Source organism: Lolium perenne, chromosome 6 (assembly GCF_019359855.2).
Source record: "Lolium perenne isolate Kyuss_39 chromosome 6, Kyuss_2.0, whole genome shotgun sequence".
Taxonomy (NCBI): domain Eukaryota; kingdom Viridiplantae; phylum Streptophyta; class Magnoliopsida; order Poales; family Poaceae; genus Lolium; species Lolium perenne.
The window spans coordinates 213790374-213807151 of NC_067249.2; the positions used below are offsets into that span (position 1 = coordinate 213790374).

The 16778-nt window shown below is 45.2% G+C and overlaps 1 long non-coding RNA gene across 1 annotated transcript; it reads left to right on the forward strand.

The window, feature by feature from the left end:
- Positions 1 to 815: 815 nt before the first annotated feature.
- On the forward strand, positions 816 to 2514 carry LOC127309311 (uncharacterized). The gene is made up of 2 exons (XR_011746781.1): positions 816 to 1788; positions 2290 to 2514. It is a non-coding gene; the product is annotated as an uncharacterized lncRNA (long non-coding RNA).
- The last annotated feature ends 14264 nt before the right edge of the window (positions 2515 to 16778 follow it).

Genomic DNA, 16778 nt, shown 5'->3' on the forward strand with positions numbered 1-16778 from the left:
GCAAGGGGTTGACTACACCGCGGCGGGTCTCAACATGCGCAGCATGCTGCCACGCGAGGCAGTATCGTCGGTCTCCCTAATTAGTTCTGGTTGTGCTAATTTCCTGTCGATTAAGAATTAACTTAGGTACTGGAATATATTATTATCTTAGCAAGCGTAAACAAAATTAGCAGGCTTGCATTTGATCAAGCAGTGTGGGGAACAAAGCATCATCTGTCAAGAAACCATAAGAAATACATTCATGATAGGAAAATGGAATTTTCTTTCTGCAAAAGCTCACACATTTGCTAGAAGAAGGAAACAATGCAAGGTTTCAATAACTCAAGCAAAAGAGCAGTTCAATCTATGGACAGAAATAAAATAAACAATCATCATGCCGTATAATGGTAGATACCTAGATGAACCCATCTAAGCCAATCCCTAGCATGTTGAATCATATGACTGTACTTAAGTAGGTGATACAATAGTCACTGAAACCTTCAATTTCTGTAGGAGGCGCAGTAGATATCTATAATCTCTAAATAGTAGAGCCCCACTACCTATTTCTCTAACCATGCAGGCTGTCCACGTCACTACTATCCCCCGTCAGCAGTCTCCCTTTCCGTTCGGTGCCATTTTTTCCAGTTCGGTGTTATCGGTCTGTACCGAATCAGCCCAACCAAATCTTCAGCCCAGATGCAGCCCAGTCCCCTCCATCGGCCTTAATGCTCATGTGATGAATCAGCCGAAACTGTTAATCTTCTTCATCGGATTTCGAGAGACACCGAACGGATCTCGGAACGCTTGCAGTTGGCGACGCCTCGTCCTCTCTCTTCGCCATGCATGGCGCTTCATTTTCACATTCAATTACGTCACGGCGCGTTCGCTTCCTCTCCCCCGCGGTATCCGCAATAAACGGAAACGAGTTCGCGCAGATTTCTCGCCTTTTAACTCCGAGCTCCACCTTGCCTGTCATCGTCCTCCATTGCTCCTCCCCGACTTCTGTTGCGCACATGCCATGCATTTGCGCTACTGTTCCGGCTGATAGCTGATCCCGTCCCCGAGCCCTGTACATATCGTGGTGCATATTTGCGAACCCCTCTCCATTAGTTGTCTCGCGTTGAGATCAGTGTATCACCGTCCTGCCCCTACTCTCTCTTTCTATCTCCACCATCTTCTAAATTGCAGGAGCTGGCGATCTCGCAAACTCCAATGCGCATGAGTTTCCACGATATTGATGTCTCTGTGCTTTTGTTTAAAGTCCTTGCAGGTTCCCACCCTTTTCTCATCTTGTATTTTTTGTTTTGTTATAGATCGAGATACATTATGCACACGAAGCCTAGATCCTTCTCCTCGGAAAATAATGAAGCATAGAAACTTGCCATTTCCTTGCGTTTTTTGCAGCATTTCCCCCCTTTGTTGCAGATTTACCATTCCCTCGCATGCAGAATTGCAGATTGTCTTGATTTTCCTCACCATGCTGCTGGATAACAATCAATAATTCAGATTTTCTCATCATCGGTAAGGTCAATGATAGTTATCTAATTAGTTTCATGCTGTTTTGTGAATCTTTGTGATTCTCATAGCCACTGTTTACCGATTGTAATCTCTTATCATACATACAGTAAGTTTTGTCGTCCTTTCCATATTCGGCTACCAATTGTAGTTACAGTGGATTATGAATTTATGATTATGATCCTTTTAAATCTCAGTTGGATACCCGCAGAGAAAATTTAAGTTGGATGATTGAAGAGATACCATATTTGATATCATAGGGCAATTTGCTCATCTGTTTTCTGTCATGAGAAGGTAATTTCTGATCCCCCAATTTGCTTCTTTACATATCAGTTATTTTTATTCTTTCCAAGACGGCAGTCTGTATTTTCCATATTCTAATGTAGATTGACTATTGCCAGTATTATTTGATTGATCTACTTACTTCATTGTTGTTTTTATTATTTTCTTTGTTCCGGTGGGATAACAGTTTCTGATTTATTAACGGATCAGTAAAATACATATAATGACCATTTTTCCTATGTCTTTAATAATTTCCTACCATTTAAGCATCGGATAACCAATGGATCTAATCTTATATATCTTGAATTCTCAATCGTACATAGATTTGTTCACTATCCCTGACCATGCATGAAAACAAAAAGATGAAGAACATGTTTGGTCAAATTATAACTTGCAGGTTTTGCGTTGTTTGGATTCTTTTTTCGAATGATTATTTTACTATTCCACGTGAGTTATTAGATATAGAAGACACCACTCCAGTCAGTTTTAAATATTTTATCACTAATAATGCAGGTCCAGGAGGCTCGAGAGTCCACCTATACATGAAGTTCAAGTTCAGGATAAAGTGACGTCAAGTATTTCCCTCAAAAAAGGGGTTAAGGGACGTGTAATCATTTTCTCCTGATATTTATATGTTCAAAAAACATTGGTGCCTGCCACCTATCAATGTGTGACGTAATAGAAGTTATAAATTATGTGAAAAAATTATTTTATTAATTCATCTTTAATTTTCCTTTTTTTGATGTCAAATAAACATGATTTTCCGCAGCAACGCGCGGGGTATCAGCTAGTTTTTTTAAAGATAATCCATAACATATGTGGAAGTTGTTCGTAGTTGCACGCTAGGTAACAATTTGCACTGCATCCTAAGGAGAGAATTAGAGAATGATAAAAAAAAACTTTGAAATGGATCAGAATTCATACGATGCCTAGACATATGTGGGACATATTTTTAATAATAAAATAATGATAGCAGGAGACACAATTGATTCTACATGTCCAAGCTGCAAATTGACCTTACCTAATAACAGAAAACCAAACAAGCTTTTTATCGCGATCATTATGTGCATAATTAATCAACAAATGCCACAACCAGAATCAGCGATATGATCTACATGAAAGATTTTGTTCACATCACACATGGCAATTTGAGCCATCCAATGATGTGTCAAGGCATATTACTCCTATCTGAACTTTTTGCAGTTGACAGTCGTTAATATATATTTTTACACCCAAAGCGTTGATATCTCTGCTAGGACTCTGCATTTTGTTGGGACCAAGAAAGAGAAGACTACGGCAATAAATCACTTTACTTCATTGCTTCTTTGAGACGTTAATCATAAATAGTACTGGATTCGTATATCACCAAAATCTGTAATGCAAACTGGAGTTTTGTTACAAAAACAAAAATAACATAAATGATTTCTCTATTAAAATAACTATATAAAGATGTGCCGTAAGCCCGGAAATGTTTTTGCAAGACAAACAAAATTGACCACGACAGTTGTACCAGAAAGATTCTAGAGAATATTAGTAGAGAGCACGAATATGAAGATTCTAGAGTAGCTATTTAAAGAACTGATTAATAAATGTAACGCAAGAATACACACACCACCACTGATCTTATGCTTTTTCAAGCTTTCCTTAAACATATAAATTTGCTTGTATTCTCTCTTTTCTGAATATAATTTACAATAGCTTAATACACTATTTGTAAAGATTATACTTAAAGATCATGCTGAGATGGAAGCAAGATAATCACCCTTCATTACATGCGTGCAATAGGTTAGAAAATCAAAGAATATACGAATTTCGATATCGTTTCATTTCTTAGTCTTAGGACCATTATTCAAAATATTCTAGTTCTTAAAATATGTATAGATACAATAGTGGAACATAACACGGAAATTTTGGTATAAAATCAGAATAAATGGTACAAACCTTCATGAATCAAAAGGAGGACTCGCCTAGGTTCTTCGTACACACAGACCAACCACTGTCGAAAGAAAAGAACTCAATCATACAATTTTCAAAGAAAGTATTGTATAAGAGACATACAACTACGTAAGATAAGACACCTGTGCCGTATAGATGAAAAGAGAAATCGTTTAAACTATTCGAGTAACCGTGTCCACGGTTATGGATGTGGGAATTGAAGTTGTTTGGCATTAAAGAAGATTTAGTTTATAAAAGAGTTTTCCAAACTGTTTTGAGAAGGACTAGTAGAAGGGTACCTGGGAGGTATGGTAGAGAAAGAATGTTTTGATCCTATCGAGATAGTCGGAAAGAAAAATGGGTCATCTCTATTAGTCTTCAAAAGATAACCTGTCTTTAAAATGTTTTTAAACAAATATATAGATATGCTATATATATCAACAAGAGAAACTATCGTTTCATTCGAACAAACCCTAGAATAGAGCATGTTCCTTGGGACATCCATACTGCATATCCTTTACTCTTATCTTAGGTGGTTTGCAAGTACATTCAATCGTACCCGTTGGTGTTATTGTTATGGTTATTTACTTGGTCAGATTTGGAAGAATTCGGGAAATGAAGAAGGATTCGACAACGTCTATGCAAGCTAGGAAAGTTCTCCTAGTCAGTCGCGAGTAGGGTTATGACATATGATTTAGACTCTACGCTACTTTTTGTGAAGTGATTTCGTTACTCTCATGTTAAGTTAGGCCCTTCGAGACTATTAAATAAGTAGTAGTAAATGTATCCGGGCGTTGGCGCGTTGCACTGGGAGAAAAAAAATCACATCTTAAAAATGCACAAAGTTATTGTTTTTTTAGATGAAGTAAGTTAATGTTGATACAACCGTGTCGTAGAAACCAGCTAGATTCAGTGTGTCTACGTCATGCTCACGATCAGGTGCGTGGTCACTAGTTCTGAAGTTCAAAGATTCATAGTGAATAATTTACTATGTCCTGAACTTCAAAGATTCATGCATGACATAATAACATGAGTCAAAACCTTGCAATGATTGACCGTGTTTGAGGGGACACTAAAAGAAGAACCTTGTAAGGATTAAACATGTTTGAGGAAACACTAAAAGAAACTATTTCTAGGCGTTCTGATGTTGTCTTTTCAAATCAAATGATTATAATTTCTGCTGACACGGGCATACCTCCAGGAAGAAACCTTTTGACAGTCAGATCTTTTTTTTTTTGCGAGAAAGGAGAAAAATCTATTCAACCGCAGTCCTTACAGAAAGATCCAGAACAAAGATAAAAATTACAACTACGTCCTCCTGGATCCCGTCGTTGTCAACGGCGAGCAAGACGTGCCGATGGCGCGCCGTCGCTACACCTCCCTTCAAGCCTTGGATCGGAGGTGCCCCTCTGCGGTCGGGAAGTCGTCGATCCTCGACTCCGGAGAGCCTCCACCTTGCTCCATCGACTCGGACGCCATTGTCAACAGAAAACGCACCTTGAGATTCAACACACAGCCGGATCCACCGCACCTCAGACTCCAGCGAGGGGACACCATGCACCGCAGGTCCGGACAGCCGCGGGCATGGGCAGGACGAACGATCCGCAGCGGAACTCCACCGAGGTCCACCGCGAGAGGGGAAGGTCGCCGCCCCAAAAGGCCACTCCGACATCGCCACCACCTCCTCAACGCCGTCGGCTGGCCACCTACTCGGGCCTACACTATGTACACGGCGAGATCCGGGGTTCCCCCACCCTCCCGCCGCCGAAGCGGCCGGCGGAGGGAGAGGGAACCGGCGAATCGCCGCCGGCGAGGTGGTCCGAACAGGGGATTTCAGAAATCGCCTCTCTGCTACAGTTGCGGGAGAGAGGAGACAGTCAGATCTTTACTAATTTTCTTTTCAAATATGATAAGTACCTAATCTGCTAGTGGCAAAAATCCCAATCTACAAATCGCATGACTCCACGTGAGGAAAATTGAATAATTAAAGAAAGAGGATTTTTTTATAATGGGCGCTTTTATTACTCAAAACAAGCAATTACATCCGGCCTCTGCATAACCAAAATGCACACAGCCGTCCAAGTATGATAGTCCACAAGTTCTAAAAAGATTTAAAAAAGGCGTTGTACATATTAACGCCTATGTAACCTTTGGTGGCCCGGTCCGTAGATTATGCTGCCACCCATGTTATGAAAAAGTATCCATCGCCGTAGCCTCCAACCGTGTATAGACCTCCATAAATAGGTTGCGATTCGCCACCTTCTGTAGCGCAGATCACGAACATAGAGTACCGGTATATCTGTAGATAACCTGCAAGAGAGAACAATTATTATCATTAAAAACTTTGTTATTTCTACACAGCCAAAGAGACCATATAACAGCAAGCGCTCCCACCCTAATAAGCATTCTAAATCTGTAATCGATACCATGAAGCCAATTTCCAAAGACATTGGCTTCACTAGTCGGAGGATACAGATCGGAAGCTACTTGGATGCATGACTATATAGACCTAGAAGCGATATTGGAAGATTAAGTGTTTGATTGTCTCATCTTGTTAACAGAACACACTATTTGTTTCCATGACAGTTACCTTTAATAAGATTATCTTTGGTTAGGATCACCCCTCGACATAAGTACCGACATAATACTTTAGTTTTAAGTGGTACTTTCATCTTCCAAATTTTCTTGTTATTATCGACTGGAATATCAGGATGTATAATCGCATTGTATAATGAACTTACTGAAAATTTCCCATTAGGATGTAAGTTCCAACTAAATTCATCGGTGCCTTCCGATAGGTGAATGAATTCCAAACGTAGAAGTAAGGCATTCCACGCAGCCAATCTCGGACCCAGTAAATCTCGTCTAAACGTCACAGAGGGAAGTGAGGTCACCATTACTGCCGCAATGGTATTACTTTTGCGACATACAATACTAAGAGGTCTATTCCCTAACCAAGAATCCTCCCCAGAACCGTATATGCGACCATCCTTTATCGAGAATGTACCATGTTGGAAGAAATATTTCTTTATAGCCATTAGACCGGCCTAGAAATGCGGGTCACCAGGTTTCCATATGACTTGGGACAACGCTTTTTCTCCAATATACTTTCTCTTAAGGAGAGTCTCTCATAGCCCATCTTCGGTAAGAAGCTTAAATAGTCATTTACCAAGTAAGGCTGAGTATTTGACCTCAAGGTCATGAACACCCAACCCCCCATGATCTTTGGGGAGGCAAACAACACTCCATTTAACCAGACGATATTTCTTTTTCCCGTTGTCCACTTTCCAAAAGAATCTCGATCGATAATAATCGAGCTTCTGTAAGACACCTTTCGGCAATAGGAAGAAAGATATCATATACAGTACCATATTAGTAAGTACCGAATTAATGAGTATCAATCTTTCACCAACTGACAGTAATTTGCCTTTCGAACTACTAAGTCCCTTCTGAAGTCTTTCCTCGACAATTTTCCATTCAGTTATTGTTAATTGTCGATAATGTATCGGGATCCCCAAATAACTAATAGGAAACTGGCATTTCCCACATCCAAACAAATCTACATAGGCAGCTGATGAATCTTGGGCGTCACCGAAACAGAACAATTCACTCTTATGGAAATTTATCTTAAGACCCAATAATTGCTCGAAAGCCGTCAAGACTAACTTGAGATTTTGGGCTTTTTCAAGGTCGTGTTCCATAAAAATAACATTATCATCGGCGTATTGAAGTATTGATAGTCCACCATCAACAAGATGTGGAATAACCCCTTCAATATGGCCATCAGCCTTGGCACGTTCGATCAAAATAGCGAGCATATCAGCCACAATGTTAAATAACAATGATGATAGAGGGTCGTCTTGGCGCAAGCCTTTTCGTGTTTGGAAGTATCTACCCGTATCATCGTTGACACGAATGGCTACACTACCTCCGGACACAAAATCATTGATCAACGCATACCACTCTGATGAAAAACCTTTCATCCTGAGTGTTTGCTGAAGAAAAGACCACTTGACTTTGTCATAAGATTTTTCGAAATCAAGTTTTAAATAACCCCATTCATGTTGTTGGTATGCAACTCATGGGTCGCCTCATGCAGAACGACCCCATCAAGGATAGTTTGGCCTTGCATAAAAGCGGATTGTGAAGGCAATACCACATGGTCAGCAACCGTATTCAGTTTAATGGTGGCCACTTCCGTGAATATGTTGAAACTTACGTTTAGTGGTATGTACTGGTGAATCCTTTCTGCCGCCTTAACCTTTGGCAACAAGATTACCTCACCAAAATTTATACGGAATAATTATAACTGTCCAGCGTGTAAAACACTGAATATCTGTAGAAGATCGACCTTTATTGCGTCCCAAAAAGTCTCATAAAACTCCGCGGGAAAACCATCTGGCCCCGGAGCTTTATTGTGTTCCATTTGGAAAATGGTTTTTTCGACTTCTTCATCGGAGTAAGGAGTCGTCAACAAGTCATTCTCCGCCATGGAAACTTGGGGAATATCAGCTACATGGGTTTCATCCAGGGAAAAAGAGCTCTCCTATGGTGCTCCAAATAGGCTTTTATAATAATTGGTAATATATGATTTGAGTTGTTCATGACCTTCGATCAACCCCTCCTCCTGGATTAGAGACTGGATACGTTTTTTCCTGTGATGGCCATTGGAAATCTCGTGAAAATACCGTGTGTTCGAATCCCCTTCCAGAATAAATTGAGCCTTTGATCGATGATACCATTTCAACTCCTCCTCCCAAAGAGGATAAGCGAGCTAGAGGAGCGGGTTTCCAATTCTGCTTCCGATTGAGATTCTGTAGCTCCATCTCAAGGCCACCGTTCAGTCATAGTCGTAGCCATCGCTCAACTACTTTTGTGCCTATTATAGTTGATAATTAAGTTCATGCTCAGTCGTCCTACACTATTAGATTTGCTTTGTGATTCATGTTAAGTATCAGTTGCAATAAGAGTTGCAATTGAGATTTCTTATGGCATCATCTGACGGAGAACGAAATTAGTTCTCAGACGAATTTTAGAAATAAAGATTAGCACTACGGGAAAATCAGGCGCTGCCGTGCAGCGTTTCATTGCCGTGAGGCACTGCACGGCAAAGATTTCTTTGCCGTGTGGCGCGAGAGGGACGCACGGCAAAGAAATAAAGCACGGCAAAGTTTTATGGTGGCGCATGGCAAAGTATCGCCGCACGGCAAAGTTAGAAGTGCCTCACGGCAACGCGTTGGCGCACGGCAAAGCCCTCAAGAAGCGCACGGCAAAGAAGCCAGGACGGCAAAGATCCTTTGCCGTGTGTTGCATTCTTTGCCATGCGTTGCATTCTTTGCCGTGGTGCTCCCTTTGCCGTGCGGCCAGGAATAGTGCACGGCAAAGCCTCCTTTGCCGTGCGTTGCATTCTTTGCCGTGCGCCAACAACCATTTAATTTGTTTTTCTAACTATTTTATTTCATCTAATACTTATATTTATTTTGTTAATTAGTTTTTCTTTTTGATGACTATTTATTAGACAATGTGCAATACAAAATTACTCTCCATGTTCATCCCCCCACATATATCAGGGTTCCGGTGCTCCGGCGGCCGTCCCCCTCCTTCCCCCCAAAACAGCGGGACGGCGGGTCTACCCCCGTAGATTTCTCCGCGCGAGGGTGCACAATGTACTTTTTCATTCTTTTAGGTTTGTTAGGGTTAGGTTTTAGGTCCAGTTGCAAGTTTTGGTGGCATTCGTGCTCCGGGGGTCATTCCCCCCTAAAAACGGCTGTCTGTGGGCCTCGGATGGTCTACCACCTAGATTTCTCCACGCGAGGTTCCACCAATATACCTTTTCATAGGTTTAGGTTTGTTTAGTCCATGGACATATTGAAAACCATGTGTGGCACCCTTTGGCACAGTCTAGCCCCCGATATACCCGTGGCGGGACACTTCACCGTACACGTCCAGGAATCTGTTAAGTGTTATCGCCCGAAGGTGAGGGATGTCAGACCGGGGATCCATGCCATGCACCATTTGGTGAATCACACCTTGCATCACACTTTGACACATAGAATAGGCCCACATGCAAGATTTGGTGGGGTTCCGGTGTTCCGGCGGTCGTTCTCCCCCTCCTCCCCCCAAAACAGCGAAACGTGTGCCCCGGCGGGTCTACCCCCTAGATTTCTTCGCGCGAGGGTGCACCAATGTATATTTTCATTCTTTTAGGTTTGTTTAGGACATATACACATGGAGAACCAAGATTGGGACCCTTTGGCACATACACCCGCAGCTCGAGCCATTATCACATGATCGACGGTGTGCCTGATCTACTGGTTAGGGTTCGGTGTAGGGTGAGAGCTAGGGTTTAGGGTTTAGGGGAGCTACTTTTGCACCATTACACCTTGCATCACACTTTGACACATATCATAGGTCCACATGTAAGGTTTGGTGGGGTTCCGGTGCTCCGACGGTCGTTATCCCCCTCCTCCCCCAAAACAATGTGAACGTGTGCCACTGAGAGTCTACCCCCCTAGATTTCTCCGCGCGAGGGTGCACCAATGTAACTTTTCATTCTTTTAGGTTTGTTTAGTACATATACACATGGAGAACCAAGATTGGGACCCTTTGGCACATATACCCGCAGCTAGAGCCATTATCACACGATCGAAGGTGTGCCTGATCTACTGGTTAGGGTTAGGTGTAGGGTTAGGGCTAGGGTTTAGGGGCTAGGGCTAGGGTTTAGGTTAAAGGGTAAGTATTTATGGTTATGTATAGGTTTAGGGTTTAGGGTTAGGGTTAGGGTTTATGATGCATGGTTCTGCAGCTCCGGCGTCGTGGTTTAGGGATTTAGAGGGGTTTAGGGCTCGAAGCCTCCCCAGTTTAGGGTTTAGGGTTTAGGGGAGCTACTTTTGCACCATTAGACCTTGCACCACACTTTGACACATATCATAGGTCCACATGCAAGGTTTGGTGGGGTTCCGGTGCTCCGACGGTCGTTATCCCCCTCCTCCCCCAAAACAGCGGAACGTGTGCCCCGGCGGGTCTACCCCCCTAGATTTCTCCGCGCAAGGGTGCACCAATGTAACTTTTCATTCTTTTAGGTTTGTTTAGTACATATACACATGGAGAACCAAGATTGGGACCCTTTGGCACATATATACCCGCAGCTAGAGCCATTATCACACGATCGACGGTGTGCCTGATCTACTGGTTAGGGTTAGGTGTAGGGTTAGGGCTAGGGTTTAGGGGCTAGGGCTAGGGTTTAGGTTAAAGGTAAGTATTTATGGTTAGGTATAGGTTTAGGGTTTAGGGTTAGGGTTAGGGTTTATGATGCATGGTTCTGCAGCTCCGGCATCGTGGTTTAGGGATTTAGAGGGGTTTAGGGCTCGAAGCCTCCCCAGTTTAGGGTTTAGGGTTTAGGGGAGCTACTTTTGCACCATTAGACCTTGCACCACACTTTGACACATATCATAGGTCCACATGCAAGGTTTGGTGGGGTTCCGGTGCTCCGGCGGTCGTTATCCCCCTCCTCCCCAAAACAATGAGAACGTGTGCCCCGGCGGGTCTACCCCTAGATTTCTCCGCGAGGTGCACCAATGTAACTTTTCATTCTTTTAGGTTTGTTTAGTACATATACACATGGAGAACCAAGATTGGGACCCTTTGGCACATATACCCGCAGCTAGAGCCATTATCACGCGATCGACGGTGTGCCTGATCTACTGGTTAGGGTTAGGTGTAGGGTTAGGGCTAGGGTTTAGGGGCTAGGGCTAGGGTTTAGGTTAAAGGTAAGTATTTATGGTTAGGTATAGGTTTAGGGTTTAGGGTTTAGGGTTAGGGTTTATGACGCATGGTTCTGCAGCTCCGGCGTCGTGGTTTAGGGATTTAGAGGGGTTTAGGGCTCGAAGCCTCCCCAGTTTAGGGTTTAGGGTTTAGGGGAGCTACTTTTGCACCATTACACCTTGCATCACACTTTGACACATATCATAGGTCCACATGCAAGGTTTGGTGGGGTTCCGGTGCTCCGGCGGTCGTTATCCCCTCCTCCCCCAAAACAATGAACGTGTGCCCGGCGGGTCTACCCCTAGATTTCTCCGCGCGAGGGTGCACCAATGTAACTTTTCATTCTTTTAGGTTTGTTTAGTACATATACACATGGAGAACCAAGATTGGGACCCTTTGGCACATATACCCGCAACTAGAGCCATTATCACACGATCGACGGTGTGCCTGATCTACTGGTTAGGGTTAGGTGTAGGGTTAGGGCTAGGGTTTAGGGGCTAGGGCTAGGGTTTAGGTTAAAGGGTAAGTATTTATGGTTAGGTATAGGTTTAGGGTTTAGGGTTAGGGTTAGGGTTTATGATGCATGGTTCTGCAGCTCCGGCGTCGTGGTTTAGGGATTTAGAGGGGTTTAGGGCTCGAAGCCTCCCCAGTTTAGGGTTTAGGGTTTAGGGGAGCTACTTTTGTACCATTAGACCTTGCACCACACTTTGACACATATCATAGGTCCACATGCAAGGTTTGGAGGGGTTCCGGTGCTCGTGCGGTCGTTATCCCCTCCTCCCCCAAAACAATGAACGTGTGCCCGGCGGGTCTACCCCCTAGATTTCTCCGCGCGAGGGTGCACCAATGTAACTTTTCATTCTTTTAGGTTTGTTTAGTACATATACACATGGAGAACCAAGATTGGGACCCTTTGGCACATATACCCGCAGCTAGAGCCATTATCACACGATCGACGGTGTGCCTGATCTACTGGTTAGGGTTAGGTGTAGGGTTAGGGCTAGGGTTTAGGGGCTAGGGCTAGGGTTTAGGTTAAAGGTAAGTATTTATGGTTAGGTATAGGTTCAGGGTTTAGGGTTAGGGTTAGGGTTTATGATGCATGGTTCTGCAGCTCCGGCGTCGTGGTTTAGGGATTTAGAGGGGTTTAGGGCTCGAAGCCTCCCCAGTTTAGGGTTTAGGGTTTAGGGGAGCTACTTTTGCACCATTACACCTTGCATCACACTTTGACACATATCATAGGTCCACATGCAAGGTTTGGCTAGGGCTAGGGTTTAGGTTAAAGGTAAGTATTTATGGTTAGGTATAGGTTTAGGGTTTAGGTTTAGGGTTAGGGTTAGGGTTTAGGGTTAGGGTTAGGGTTTAGGCTACTTTTGCATGCTGAGTTTTTTTGAAACTGAAAGCATGATACATACTTTATTAAATGATACACATATTGAAAAAACAGGTTTAATGTAATGTGGATATAGAAATGAATGTTGTTGATAATTAAAGATGAACTAGATGATCCAGGTGATCAACTTGATCAAGTGTAGATGGACAATAGCTAGGGTTTTAGTATAGTTACTTGTATATTTATTTTCATATTTGATCCAGTTACACATTGTTGTAATATAAATGAATTATGTAAATGACAATGTATATGAATTATGTAATATAAATGAATTATGTAAATGACAATGTATAATTAAAATAAAAAAATAAAAAAACGTTGCCGTGCGCAGGCGCACGGCAAAGAAGCCTGCCGCACGGCAAAGACCTCCCTGCGCACGGCAAAGACCCGCCGCACAGCAAAGGTCCTTTGCCGCACGGCAAAGGTCTGCGCACGGCAAAGGGCTGCGGATAAGCTCCTGTTGGGCCGCTCCGAGCCACAAACACATCTCGCTCGCTCCTCTCTCGCTCGACGCCGAGCCGCCACCCTCCGCTCTCGCTCGACGCCACCGCGCCCTACCCCGCCGCCGCCTCCCTCCTCTCTCGCTCGACGCCGCCGCGCCCTACCCCGCCGCCGCGCCTGCCCCGCCGCCACCGCGCCCTACCCCCCCGCCGCCGCGCCCTACCCCGACGCCGCCGCGCCCTACCCCGCCGCCGCCTGCCTCCTCTCTCGCCGCTGCGTCGCGCTCGGACGCGGTGCACCCGGCGGCTCCTCCCTCCGCCACCCGTCCCAGGTCAGGCCCCCTCCCCCTCCTCCTTCCCCTCCACGCTCCAATGCCGCACCGCCGGCACAGCGAAGAGCTCGCCAGTGCGGGCCGTGGGGCACGGTGCTTATGTTCTCCGCCAGATCCGTCGTGGTCGTAAGAGCGGCTAGCCTGAGGTAGAGCCCCGGCCACGGGCTTCGGATCTAGCTGTCGAGCGGTTACGGGTATGTTCTTCCTCGGGTCTCTACATTTCCTTTACATGCTTTCCATTGAAATGTTAATGACATCGCGGCAACACAACGTAGGAGGAGATGGCAGCGAAGGAGCAGGCGGCCCAGGAGCAAAGGGCGCAGATGGAGCAGCAGATTCTGGAGTACCAGCAGCAGCAGACACAGATGATGCAGCAGATGCAACAGCAGCAAGCAGATGATGCAGCAGCGGCGAGCACGAATGAGCCGGGCTGATGAGCCAGACGGTTCTGACTTCTCCACCGGGGAGTCTTCCTGCTCCTCCACCTTACTCCATGCCGTGGATGCCGCCACCGCCCACTCAGACCCCGGGGACACCTATCACCGTCAACAACATGAACATCATCCGGAGCATGAACCGCGGTGAGTCCTCTTGTGCCCAACCCGCTACTTGTACTTGTTCAAGTGTTCAATATGCAAATGTTCATTCCATCAACCTGCTTATAGATTATCTGTCACAAGGCAATGATGATGAGGCCGGCGGAAGCGGAGGAGGACAAGGTTGATGGCATGGTCTTCGTGCACTTTGTCGGTTTGTATGCTTGTAATGGATTGTAAATAATGGACATTGCACTATGGACTCTATGTAACTTGTGTGGATGGACTATGGACTCTATGTAACGGATTGTATGCATGAACTATGTGTTGCTCGACGTATTTGTGGTGTTGTTCATGTGTTTGGTGATCATATGTTGATATATATGCTATATTTGTGAAATGCAATATTTGAACTGCAGGGATAAATGAAAAACAGAAAAAAAAATGAAAAAATCAGGCCCCTTTGCCGTGTGTGTGCACACGGCAAAGGACTTTTGGTCACTTTGCCGTGTGCACACGCACGGCAAAGGGGCCACGTGGCGCTCACCTGTGCACCTGGGAGCCCCTGGAGGCGTGCCTGTAGGGGACTTTGCCGTGCGGCCTTGCATGCTGGCGCACGGCAAAGAGTGTCGCACGGCACAGCTCGCACGCACGGCAAAGAATGCGCGCACGGCAAAGAGCAGGCCGCACGGCAATGGTAGCGCGCACGGCAGCCCAGCGCGCGCACGGCAAAGAGCCTGCCGCACGGCAGCCCAGCGCACGCACGGCAGCGTCCTTTGCCGTGCAAATTGTCGACGCGCACGGCAATGGTGTCGTTGCCGTCGGAAGGGTTGCCGGGCGGTCTTTGCCGTGCGTCCGAGCACGGCAACGTCTTTGCCGTGCAAACAAGGCCCTTTGCCGTGCGAATTGTCGCACGGCAGCGTCCTTCTTTCCCGTAGTGTAGCATATTTATTACTCCCTCCGTCAAGAATTAGGTGTCGGAGGGCTAGTGTAAATTACTTTTTGCAATTGAACCCTTTGTATTTCGAAATCATCACACGATCGAATCCCCAATCGTATCTCCCAGGTTTGCGTACGCGGGCTCGGTGTCGCTGGCTCCCGCCAGTGGATCGCGTGGCCCTTACGCCGCCGGAGCTCCGCGCCCCGCGCAGCCTGGCTCCGCCGGAGTTCCGCGCTCGATGTCGCTAGCTCCCGCCGACGGATCACGCACCCCTTACGCCACCGGAGTTCCGCGCCCCGCGCAGCCTGGTGCCGCCGGAGTTCCGCGCTCGATGACACAGGCTCCCACCAGCGGATCGCACCCCCCTGAAGCTGCCGGAGTTCCGCGCCCCGCGCAGCCTAACGCCACCGGAGTCCCGCGCGCCACGCAGCCTGGCGCCGGCGGATTCCCGCGCCCCTCACTGCCTGGCGTCGGTGGGGCTCCCGGTGGAGCTCACTAGCTCATGCCAGCGGGCAGCCTCCCATCCTTCGCGTCGGCAACCTCTCGCAGACTAGCGCCGCTGGAGCTCGAGGAGTGGAGGTGGAAGACCCTGGTGCAGTGGAGGCAGTCGATCTTGCCATCGAAGACCAGCTGCTGAAGCTGTTGGAGCCTGAAGCTGCTGGAGCTGAAGCTGTAGATCCCGAGATACTGTAATAACCTGCATATTGTACATGTATTGAAAAAGATACACATCATATGTTTCAGCAATAATGAACACCATTATCTAAAAGTACTCCTTACTTTATTATCTGAAAGTACTGTACTTTGTTAACAACAATGAACACCATTATCTGAAAGTGGTAATGCTGGAAACTATGTAAACTCTAGTGCCTCATGGTTCAGAACTTTGCCACCAGATTAACTAACAGGAAAGTGCTTCGGTTTCAGTATAATTTGTTTTGTTGCAACAATGATAAAGATCACAGTCTCGCTGCATTGACTTCAATCATTTTAGGTTGCATAACAATAGCTTGATAAAGCAGGATACAACATCAATGTTCAGAAGCTACACCTAGAAATTACAAGAGGGAAAGGCATTTTCATTAACCTGATGCTTGCAGTTGTCAGTAACATGTTGCTTGTAATTGTCAGTAACCTGATGCTTGTAGTTGTCAGTATATCATGCACGGTGTGACAGAGTACTCCTGTTTGTATTTCCAAGATGACAGTGAATTGATAGAGTACACAAATAAAACAGTTTGTATTTCCAAGAGACTCCAGTAGCATTGCATTGTGTTTCCAAGATACTCCAGTACACAAATAAACCAGTACACAAATAAATCAGTTTATATTTCCAAGATACTCCGGTGCACAAATAAATCAGTTTGTATTTCCAATGAACTAACAGTTGTTGAAGAGCAGGAAAAGAAAACGGGAGTAGGTAGTGAACTGGCAATATTTGTACTTGAACCGTGACCCACTGTTGAATATATAAGCAAATATCCATATGAAATAATCCGTATAAGTAATTGATAAATCATGACTATGAAAATAACAAATAAATTAATCGTGCAGACTAGTAAGGTAGATGAACAGATCACATCTAAACAAGACAAACCGACCGCATCTACCACAGAAACTAGAAAAAGAAACTCTAACATAAACTGAAAGAGAGACGACAAGATC